Source organism: Rattus norvegicus, chromosome 1, assembly GCF_036323735.1.
Source record: "Rattus norvegicus strain BN/NHsdMcwi chromosome 1, GRCr8, whole genome shotgun sequence".
Lineage (NCBI taxonomy): Eukaryota > Metazoa > Chordata > Mammalia > Rodentia > Muridae > Rattus > Rattus norvegicus.
In genome coordinates this window covers 83502076-83514718 of record NC_086019.1, presented here as the reverse complement: position 1 = coordinate 83514718, position 12643 = coordinate 83502076, and positions in this window count along the sequence as shown.

Sequence of the window (12643 nt, the reverse complement as noted above, 5' to 3'; positions counted from 1 at the left end):
GAACTTAAGCAGTATTACAGAGCAATTGTGATAAAAACTGCATGGTATTGGTACAGAGACAGACAAATAGACCAATGGAATAGAATTGAAGACCCACAAATGAACCCACATATCTATGGTCACTTGGTTTTTGACAAAGGAGCCAAAACAACCCAATGGAAAAAAGATAGCATTTTCAGCAAATGGTGCTCGTTCCACTGGAGGTCAGCATGTAGAAGAATGCAGATCGATCCATGCTTATCACCCGGTACAAAGCTTAAGTCCAAGTGGATCAAGGACCTGCACATCAAACCAGATACACTCAAACTAATAGAAGAAAAAGTGGGGAAGCATCTGGAACACATGGGCACTGGAGATAATTTCCTGAACAAAACACCAATGGCTTATGCTGTAAGATCAAGAATCGACAAATGGGATCTCATAAAACTGCAAAGCTTCTGTAAGTCAAAGGACACTGTGGTTAGGACAAAATGGCAACCAACAGATTGGGAAAAGATCTTTACCAGTCCTACAACAGATAGAGGCCTTATATCCAAAATATACAAAGAACTCAAGAAGTTAGACCACAGGGAGACAAATAACCCTATTAAAAAATGGGGTTCAGAGCTAAACAAAGAATTCACAGCTGAGGAATGCCGAATGGCTGAGAAACACCTAAAAAATGTTCAACATCTTTAGTCATAAGGGAAATGCAACTCAAAACAACCCTGAGGTTTCAGCTCACACCAGTAAGAATGGCTAAGATCAAAAACTCAGGTGACAGCAAATGCTGGCAAGGATGTGGAGAAAGAGGAACACTCCTCCATTGTTGGTGGGATTGCAGACTGGTACAACCATTCTGGAAATTATGCTAGAGGTTCCTCAGAAAATTGGACATCGAACTACCTGAGGACCCAGCTATACCTCTCTAGGGCAAATACCCAAAAGATGCCCCAACATATAGCAAAGACACGTGCTCCACTATCTTCATCGCAGCCTTATTTATAATAGCCAGAAGCTGGAAAGAACCCAGATGCCCTTCACCAGAGGAATGGATACAGAAAAGGTGGTACATCTACACAATGGAATATTACTCAGCTAGCAAAAACAATGACTTTATGAAATTCGTAGGCAAATGGAGGGAACTGGAAAATATCATCCTGAGTGAGGTAACCCAATCACAGAAAAACACACATGGTATGCACTCATTGATAAATGGCTATTATCCCAAATGCTTGAATTACCCTAGATGAACAGAACACATGAAACTCAAAAAGGATGACCAAAATGGGAATGCTTCTCTCCTTCTTTAAAAGGGGAACAAGAATTACCTTGGCAGGGAATAGGGAGGCAAAGTTTAGAACAGAGGCAGAAAGAACACCCATTCAGTGCCTGCCCCACATGTGGCCCATACTTATACCCAATTAGATAAGATGGAAGAAGCAAAGAAGTGCAGGCCAACAAGAACCGGATCTAGATCTGTCCTGAGACACACTGCCAGAATACAGCAAATACATAGTCGAATACCATCATTAAACCACTGAACGGAGAACGGGACCCCTGTTGAAGGGATCTTAGAAAGGACTGAAAGAGCTTGAAGGGGCTCGACACCCCATATGAACAACAATGCCAAGCAACCAGAACTTCCAGGGACTAAGCCACTACCCAAAGACTATACATGGACTGACCCTGGACTCTAACTGCATACGTAGCAATGAATAGCCTAGTAAGAGCTCCAGTGGAAGGAGAGCCCCTTGGTCCTGCTAAGACTGAATCCCCCAGTGAACATGATTGTTAGGGAGAGGGCGGTAATGGGGGGAGTATGGGGAGGGGAACACCCATAGAGAAGGAGAGGGGGAGAGGTTAGGGGGATATTGCTGGGAAACCGGGAAGGGGAATAACAATCAAAATGTAAATAAGAAATACTCCAGTTAATAAAGATGAAAAAAAAGAGAAGACACTAGATGATTCAAGTTTGAAGAAGACCCTAATACATGCTTCAGATGACAAATTTGCATTGTAAAATCTCATATCATTCTAGGACATAGTCTCATGGGTCTTTTGTTTTAATTACGGTTATATTTCCACTTGGGATAGATTTAGCCTCACAATTTCTTAGTAGACTTCTTGTCCTATTGGCATTACCTTAAGAACTGTGGATTTTCTATTTGTATTTTCAATTGACTAATATATTTAGTTAACTTGTTTTAGTTTTGAGATAGGATTCCACCCTGCTTATCAAAAACTTATCCTGTAGCCTAAAGTGGCCTCGAACTATCGCAATCCTCTTTATCTCAACCTCTGGAGAACAGGGTATCACAAAGACAAACCACTAAGTTCAGCTCAGGAATAGAATTCCAGACTCTGAATCTGAAAATGCAAATTTTAAATTAAGGTGTGTCCTCACCTTATGTGTTGTTGGGATCTTTATTCTGATTCTTCTTTCAGAGAACACTGAGTTGTATCTTTCCTGTCTTCTACATGGGAAGGTTTCTCTCCACCTGCACCAGATTCAATAGATTTTCCCCCCTTAGTGTTCATTTGACCCAACCTTTAGGGTGAAAATAAAAGGTGGGTGGGTAACATACTCTGGGGAGCTTATAAAATTAATTTCTCACAATTGCCTCCCTCTGTCTGCAGATTTTCAATAGGACAGATTTCCAAAGGGACCATGTTAATGTGAAATGATATGATCTTTCTGTAGTGGGTAATACTAACAAAGCCAAACCACGCTATCTCTGGCAGACAGATGAGAGGGCTGGCCACTTCTCATCTTGGCAGTCTCTCTGGCCCAGGGGCTCCAAAATCTCTCCACCTGATTCACTAAGTCCCCATGGTGAGTCCCTGCCATGACAACCCCACACATCTAAATACCTGTGGCTGGCTGAAGTGCCCTGCCACCTTACCTTTCTCTGGAATTCAATTAAGTTGCCTCCTGAAGGAAAGCACAACACAAACTTAGTTTAGAATCAACAGATGACTCAATAGCTGGGTATAGCAGCTAAAATCCTAATTTATATGCTAGACTAGGTTAAATCCTCCAGTGGTAAATCCTGGCAGATCTGCCATCTAACCCAAGGGCCTCTTGTTTGCTACATGTTGTCCCCCAAAGCTCTCCTAGTGCCAAAGTAAGTCCTTTTTCCTGCCTCTTCTCTTCGTGTCTCTCACCCAGAAGTCCCGCCTACTCCTCATCCAATGATTGGTCCCCTGAAATCTTTATGCATTAGGGAAAGGTTCTGCCAAACCTTTCTCCTTAGATATGAACATGTCCTTTTGAAAAAGTTTTTAATTAATTATTTATTTATTTACATTCCAAATGTTGTCCGCCTCTAAATCCCCCCTCCAAGAGTTCTTCACCCATTTCCCCTCCACTTTTCCTCGGAGAGGGTGCTTCCCAACCCAAGGTATCCCCCCTCTGCAGGATTAGGCACTTCCTTACCCACTAAGGCAGACAAAGCAGTCCTCTGCTACATATGTAGTGGGAGTCACAGACCAGTCCATGTTTGCTTTTTGATTGGTGGCTTAGTCTCTGGTAGCTCCTGGGGTTCAGGTTAGTAAACATTGTTGGTCTTCCTATGGGGTTGTTATTCCCTTCAGCTCCTTCAATCCTTCCACTAACTCAGCCCAATGGTTGGCTGTAAGTATCTGCATCTATTGCAGTCAGCCGCTGATAGAGCCTTTCAAAAGTCAGCCAGGATAAGCTCTTGTCTGCAAGCACAGCGTGGCATTAGTAATAGTGTCAGGGTTTGGCACCCACCCATGGGATGGATCCCATATCACAAGGACATGAGCTGCACTATATTCATAGCAGCCTTATTTGTAATATCCTGAACCTAGAAGCAACTAAGATGTCCTACAACCAAAGAATGGATAAAAAAACTGTGTTTCACTCACACAATGAAATATTATTCAGGTACCAAAAGAAAGAATATTATGAATTTTGCAGTCACACAAATGGAACTAGAAAATATCCTGCCTTTCTCCTGGAACAGACTGCTAGCTGGCTCCCTAGAAGAGGCTATATCCTTAGGCATACCAGAAGATCCACTGCACTCAGCACTTGGTAAGAACCTCTCAATACAAGTCCCACAGCTGCAGCTAAAGGCGAGTTAATTCTGGGACCCACCATCCACCCAAAGCCCCTGCCTTCCAATACCAATCCCCTTCTGCCTGATCCTTTCTGCTAGCTAGTCTGGTTCCTGGAAGATGCTATATCCTCAGGTATACCAGAGGATCCTCTACTCTCAGAACTGTTGACATCATATTCTGAAGCATACCAGAATAACTACTGCACTCAAAACATTTGATATCAAATCCTGAGGCATCCCAGGAGATTTTCTACACCCAGGTCATCTAACACCACAACTGGAGACATCCCATGAGATTCACTGCAACCAGGACACCACAGCTTGAAGGCATCCCAGGAGTTCCTCTGTACAACCGGCAACTAGGCAATTGATGACACAGTCTGAAGACCTCCCAGGCACTCTGTGGCATGCAGGGCAACTAACCCAAAAGACTGAAAGCCTCCTTGGAGTGTGGCTGCATACAAGGAAACAGAAGCCATAGTTGATTGACCCCCACAAAAGAACAGCTTCACACAGGACAATAGTTTGATTGCTCCTCTTAAGACCCAACAGTCTGAAGGCCTCCTAGGAGATCTACTGCAGCCAATGCAACAAATCAGCAGCTTTTCTGTCCCTCTGAATACACTTCAGTTGGAAGTCCCCACAGAAGATCTGCTATAGCCAGGGCCACAGGTCTACCAGGAGACCTGTTGCCACTCAGGGACAAAAGAGGCAGACTCCAGACAAAGTCACCCAGACCAGCAAACACTAGGGATAACCAGATGGCAAGAGACAAGCACAAGACCATAAGCAACAGAAGCCAATATACTTGGGCATCATCAGAACTCAGTCCTACCACCACAGCAAGCCCTGAATCCACCAACCCACCTGAAAATCAGGAAACTGACCTAAAATCCTATTTCATAAAGGTGATAGAGTCCTTTAAGGAGGATATATACATATATATGTATATATATATATATGTGTGTGTGTGTGTGTGTGTGTGTGTGTGTGTGTGTGTGTGTGTATACATATATATATCAAGGAAAGAAATACAGGAAAACACAGTTAAACTGGTAGAAGCCCTTAAAGTGGAAACAAATCTCTTAAAGAAATACAGGAAAATACAATCAAACACGTGAAGAAATTGCATAAAGCAGTCCAAGACCTAAAAGTGGAAGTAGAAACAATAAAGAAAGCACAACTGGAGGAAAACCTGGAAATGGAAAAAATAGGAAAGAGGTCAAGAATTACAAACATAAATATCACCAACAGAATACAAGAGATAGAGGTGTAGAAGATACTATAAAAGAGACTGACACAACTGTCAGAGACAATTCAAAACATAAAATACTCCTAACCCAAAATATCCAGGACATTCTTGAAACAATGAAAAGAACAGTTGGAATAAAGAAAAGTGAAGATTCCCAACTTAAAGGGCCAGTATATGTCTTCAACAAACTTATAGAAGAAAACATCCCTAACCTAAAGAAAGAGATGCCTAAAGAAAGAGTGTTTAAGAAGCCTATGGAACTCCGAATAGATTGGACCAGAAAAAAATATTCTTCCCATCACTTAATAGTTAAAACACCAAATGCACAAAACAAAGAAATAATATTAAAAGCAGGAAGGGAAAAAGGTTAAGTAACATACGAAGGCAGACCTATCAGAATCACACCAGACTTCCCAACAGAGACTATGAAAGCCAGAAGAGCCTGGGCAGAACTCATACAGACTCTAAGTGAACACAAATGCCAGCCCAGGGTACTATACCCAGAAAAACTATCAATCAACATAGATGGAGAAACCAAAATATTCCAGGACAAAACCAAGTTCAAACAGTATCTATCTACCAATTCAGCCCTACAGAGTATCCTAGAATGAAAACTCCAATACTAGGTAGATACCTATGCAACAAAAAAAGAAGACAAAATTTTAAGCATTTTGCAACAAAGCCAAAAAGAGAACCACAAGCACATAAAACTACCTACAAAAACAAATACAACAGGAGCCAACAGTCATCTGTATTTAATACCTCTCAATATTAACAGACTCAAGTCACCTATAAAAGCTCATAAGCTACCAGATTGGATACACAAACAAGGTCCAGCGTTTTGCTGAGTACAAGAAACACATCTCAAAGCAAAGAGAGTCACTATCCCAGAGCAAAAGGATGGAAAAAGCAAGCAAATGGTACCAAGAAACAAGATGGAGTTGCCATTCTAATATCCAACAAAATAGACATTCAACCAAAAGTTACCAAGTGTGATGAGGAAGGACACTTCATATTCATCCAAGGGAAAACCACCAAGAGAATTTCTCAATGCCCCATCTATGCCCCAAATGCAAGGACACCCACATTCATAAAAGAATCTTTACTAAAGCTCAAAACACACATTGAACCCCACACAATAATAGTGGGAGACTTCAACACCCCACTCTGACCAATGGACAGATCATTGAAAGAGAAACAAAACAGAGACAGAGTGAAACTAATAGAGGTTATCAACCAAATAGAATTAACAGATATCTACAGAACATTTAATCCTAAATCAAAAGGATACACCTTCTTTTGACCACCTCATGGTAACTGCTCCAAAATCGACCACGTAATTGGTCACAAAACAACCCTCAACCAATATAAGAAGATTGAGATAATCCCATGCATCCTATCAGACCACCATGTCCTAAAGCTGGTCTTCAATCACAGCAAAAGCAACAGAAAACCCACATACTTATGGAAACTGAACAACTTTCTACTCAGTGACAAGTGGGTCAAGAATGAAATAAAGAAATAAAAGAATTCCTGGAACTTAATGAAAATGTTGACACATCACACCCAAACTTATGGGACACAATGAAAGCAGTGCTAAGAGAAAAATACACAACAGTAAGTGCACTAGTAAAGAAATGAGAGATCTTACACTAGCAACTTATCAGCACACCTGAGAGCTCTAGAGGAAAAAGAAGCAAACTCACCCAAGAGCAGTAGAGGGCAGGATATAGTCAAACTCAGGGCTGGAATCAACCAAATAGAAACAAAGAAAAGGATACAAAGAATCAGCAAAACCAAAAGCTGGTTCTTTGAAAGAATCAACAAAATAAATGAACCCTTAGCCAAAGTGACTAAAGGGCCCAGAGGCAGTATCCAAATTAAAATCAGAAATGAGAATGGAGACCTAACAATTGAAATGGATGAAATTGAAAAAATAATCAGATCCTACTACAAAAGCCTACTCAACAAAACTTGAAAATCTACATAAAATGAATGGCTTTCTAGACAGATACTGCATATCAAAGTTAAATCAAGAGCAGGTAAACTTTCTAAACACGTCCATATTCCATAAAGAAATAGAAGAATTCATTAAAAACGTTCCACCAAATAAAAGCCCTGGGCCAGATAAATTTAGTTAAGATGTCTACCAGACTTTCAAAGAAGACCTGATACCAATATTCCTCAAAATATTCCATAAAGTAGAAACAGAAGGAACACTCCTAACTCATTCTATGAAGCCACGATTATTCTGATTCCTAAACTCCACGAAGACCCTACCAAAAAAGAGAACTTCAGACCAATCTCTCTTATGAATATTGATGCAAAAATAATCAATGAAATTTTTGCAACCTGAACCAAAGAACACATCAAAATCATCATTCACCACAATCAAGTAGGCTTCATCCCAGGGATGCAAGGTTGGTTCAGTACACAAAAACCCATCAATGTAATTCACCATATAAATAAACTCAAAGAAAAAAACCCTGAGTATCTCCTTAGATGCTGAAAAATCATTTGGCAAAATACAACACCCCTTCATGTAAAAGTATTGGAGAGATCAGGAATTCAAGGCCCATACCTAAACATAATATAAGCAATTTACTGCATACCAGCAGCCAATATCAAATTAAATAGAGAGATACACTTGAAGCAATCCCACTAAAATCGGGGACAAGATAAGGCTGCCCACTCTCCCCATATCTATTCAATATAGTACTTGAAGTGCTAGCTAGAACAATAAGAGAACAAAAAGAGATCAAGGGGGTACAAATTTACAAAGAACAGTTAAAAGTATCACTATTTGCAGATGATATGATAGCATATATAAGCAACAACACAAATTCTACCAGAGAACTTGTCCAGCTGATAAACAACTTCAACAAAGTGGAATTAATTCAAATAAATCAGAAACCTTCCTTTATACAAATGATAAACAGGCTGTGAAAGAAATTAGGGAAACAACTCCTTTCACAATAACCACATATAATATAAAATATCTTGGGGTAACTCTAATCAAACTAGTAAAAGATCTATACGATAAGAACTTCAGGGCTGGAGAGATTGCTCAGTGGTTAAGGCCTCTGTCTGCTGTTCCAGAGGTCCTGAGTTCAAATTCCAGCAACCACATGGTGACTCACAACCATCTGCAATGAGGTCTGATGCCCTCTTCTGGTGTATTTAAAGACACATAAAGTGTACTTATATATAATAAATAAATATTTTTTTTAAAAAAAGATTTCAAAAATGAGCTTCAAGTCTCTCAAGAAATAAAGAGAGGATCTCAGAAAATGGAGAGATCTCCTATGCTCATGAATTGGGTGAATTAACATAGTAAAAATGGCCATCCTATCAAAGGCACTCTACAGATTCAATGTAATATCCATCAAAATCCCAACACAATTTTTCAAAGACAGGGAAAGAGAAATGCTCAAATTCATTTGGAAAGACAAAAAACCCAGAATAGCGAAAATGATTCTTAACAATAAAAGAATGTCTGGGGGAATCACCATCTCTGACATCAAGCTATACTACAGAGTAATAGCGATAAAAAAAAAAACTGCATGGTATTGGTACAGAGACAGACAGGTTGATCAATGAAATAGAATTGAAGACCCAGAAATAAAACCACACATGTATGCAAACTTCATCTTTGACAAAAAAGCCAAAACATACAATGGAAAAAAGAATGTATCTTCAATAAATGGTGCTGGTCTAACTGGCTATTTGTTTGTAGAAAAATGAAAATAGACCCATATTTGGCACCATGCACAAAGCTCAAATTCAAGTGGATCAAGGACCTCAACATAAAACCAGATATACTGAATTGAATAGAAGAGAAAGTGGGAAAGAACCTTGAACTCATTGGCACAGGGGGAAATTTTCTAAACAGAACTCCAATAGTCAGTGCTCTAAGATCAAGAATTTATAAACAGGAGCTCATGAAACTGGAAAGGTTCTCTAAGGCAAAGGACATAGTCAATAAGACAAATCGGCATCCTACAGATTGGGAAAAAAATCTTCACTAACCCCACATAAATACAGGGCTAATATCCAAAATATATAAAGAACTCAAGAAGCTAATCACTAAAAAAACAAACAACCCAATCAGAAAATGGGGTATAAAACTAAACTGAGAATTCACAACAGAGGAATCATGAATGGTTAAGAAGCGCCTAAAGAAACACTCAAAGTCATTAGTGATCAGAGAAATGCAAATCAAAACAATCCAGAGAGTCCACTTTACACTAGTCTGAATGGCTAAGATAAAAAACCTCAGGTGACAACACATGTTGACAAGGATGTGCAGAAAAAGGAATACTCCTCCTTTGCTGGTGGAATTGCAAACTGGTATAACCACTCTGCAAAAATCAATTTGGAAGTTCCTAGGAAAATTGGAAATAGGTCTACCTAAATACCCAGAAATACCACTCTGGGAATATACCCCAAAGATGCCCTACTATGCCACAGGGGCACGTGTTCCACTACATTTACAGCAGCCTTATTTGTGAAAGCCAGAAGCTGGAAACAACCCAGATGTCCTATGACAGAACAATGGATACAGGAAATGTGGTTCATTTGCACAATGGAATACTACTCAGCTATTAAGAATGAGAACATCCTGAGTTTTTCAGGCAAATGGATGGAACTAGAAAATGTCATCCTGAGTGATGCAATTCAGACCCAAAAGAACATGTACAGTATGTTCTCACTATTAGTGAATATTAGCCAAAAAATAGTACAGAATACCCAAGATACAGTCCACAGAACTCAAAAAGTTAACAAGCTGAAGGGTCCAAGTGAGGAAGCCTCGTTTCCACTTGGGAAGGAAAAGAAAGCAACCACAAGATGGGAGGGAAAGAAGGACAGGGAAGGAAAGGGGGTGGGAGTCGGGGGAGAAGGGAATGTAATCTGATATTGGGTGGGAGAAAAAGACTGAAGCCCTGAGGGCCAGAAGAAAGAATGGAAACAGCTGACCTCTGGAGGAAGGAGATTGGAAGGACTCTCCAGAATGTACCAGAGACCTGGGAAATGAGAGACTCTTAAGACTCTAAGGGTTGTACCTTAGATGAAATGCCCTACAGTGGGGAGAGGGAACCCGTTTAGTCCACTTCCAGCAGAAAGACAGGGCATCAAGGGAGGGATCGGTTTGCTATCCCACAGCCAAAACTCTGACGCATAATCCTTCCTTTCTGAAAAAAATGCAGGAATGGAAATGGAGTAGAGCCAGAGGAAAAGAAAGTCCAGTGACAGGTCCAAAGTGGGATCCAGCTCAAGGGAAGGCCCCAAGTCCTGACACCATTACTGAAGCTATGCAGCACTCACCAAAAGGGACATATCATGGCTGCCCTCAACATGCACCCCATAAGCAGCTGAAAGAGTCAGATGCAGATATGTGTACTCAACCAATGAACAGAAGCTACTGACCACTCTGGTTGAATTAGGGAAAAGCTGGAGAAAGCTGAGGAGGAGGGCAACCCAGTAAGAAGAGCAATAGTCTCAATTAACCTGGATCCCCAACCAGGCACTCAGACACCAGCTGAGATGAGGCCTCCAACACATATACTGCAGAGGACTCCGGGTCTGGGTTAAGTCAAAGATGATGTACCTAATCCTCAAATGACTGGAGGACCCAGGAAGTTTAGAGGAGGGGACATCCTCGTGGGGAAAAAAAAGAAATTATTTATTTAAATAAAATATCTCCACATTAAAAAAAGAAAAAGAAAAGGAAATATCCTAAGTGAAGTAATGCAGACCCAAAAGACATGCATGGTCCATTAAATTATCTCTGTGGTGGCATTTTTCTGTAAGCCAGGTTGGTGCCATAATCATTTTAGAATTTGGAATATCAGATATTTAAATTAGGGATGCTGATAGTATAATGTTAATAATGATAGTATTAAAATAGTGTTCTGGAAGTAAAGATATAACATTTAACAGTAATCAATACTATTATACTGTCTCTTAGTTTAGATACTTAATAAGTGGGAAAATGGCTGGAGAGATTATTCAGAGTTTAAGAGCCTTCAATGCTCTTGCACAGGACTAGAGTTCAGTCCCTAGCACCAATACAGTGACTCACAACTATCAGTAACTCCATCAATACCACATTTCTCTTGGCATACTTCTACCCCTTCTTTTAACCCCCTCTTCTACAATGATCCATGGGCCTTGGAGAGGGGAGGAAAAATGATAAATATGTCCCATTTACCATGCAATTTTGAGAGATGTCTCATCCTGACCTTGTAAGAAAGCACATTTATTCAATGCTTTCTGGTGTTGGGCTCTGGTCTTAGGACCAAATATTAATGAGTCTACTGATGCGTAGAGATACCCATTCATCTCTGGGAGATGCAGTCCCATAAAAGAGTATACAAAGCACTTACCTATGGACACATTCATTTTTGTATAAAATGAAATTGGGGTCCTCCATGGAGGAGTTAGAGAAAGTACTGAGGTAACAGGGATTTTGTAGCCCCCAGGAAAAACAACAATATCAACCAACCAGACCCCCCAGAGTCCCAGGGACTAAACCACCAACCAAAGAGTATACATGGAATGACCCATGGATCCAGCTGCACATGTAGTGGAGGATGGCCTTGTTGGGCATCAATGGGAGGAGAGGTCCTTGGTCATGTGAAGGCTTGATGCACCAGTGAGGGGAATGCTGCCAGGGCAGGGAGGCCGGAAAGAGTGGGTGGATGGGTGAGGGAGCACCCTCATAGAAGTAGGGGGAGGGAGGATGGGATAGGGGATTTCCAGAGGGGAAACCAGGAAACAGGATAACATTCAAAATGTAAATAAAGAAAATATCCAATAAAAAGAAAAGAAAAGAAATGTTAATCATATATAGAATCTTGTGTCCTAGGTATACCCTCAAATCATGTATTTTCATAATTCTAAATCAACCTTATCCTTTACTATACTATCACTCACTTCTAATGTTTATTTTAATATTCTATCCAAATCTATCTATATCTTTCTCTGTCTGCTCTCAGCTTCAGATTGTATCATTAACACAAATTGACATACACATGACCTTCACTATTTGTAATAATGAACTAAATAGATGGACTGATAAAAATAACAGTTTTATGCTATGAAATCTTTTAAGTCCATTTCAAACATTAATGTAATGTAACTCCAACATCAATCTATACTTCAGGGTAAGATTTGCTGCTTCGTTTTGTTTTCTTTAATGTTGAAGCTCCTTCTTCCTGAGCATTACATGATTTGTGAATTGTTTCTTGGGTATTCCAAGCTTTGGGGTTCATATCCACTTATCAATGAGTGCATACCATGTGTGTTCTTTTGTGACTGGGTT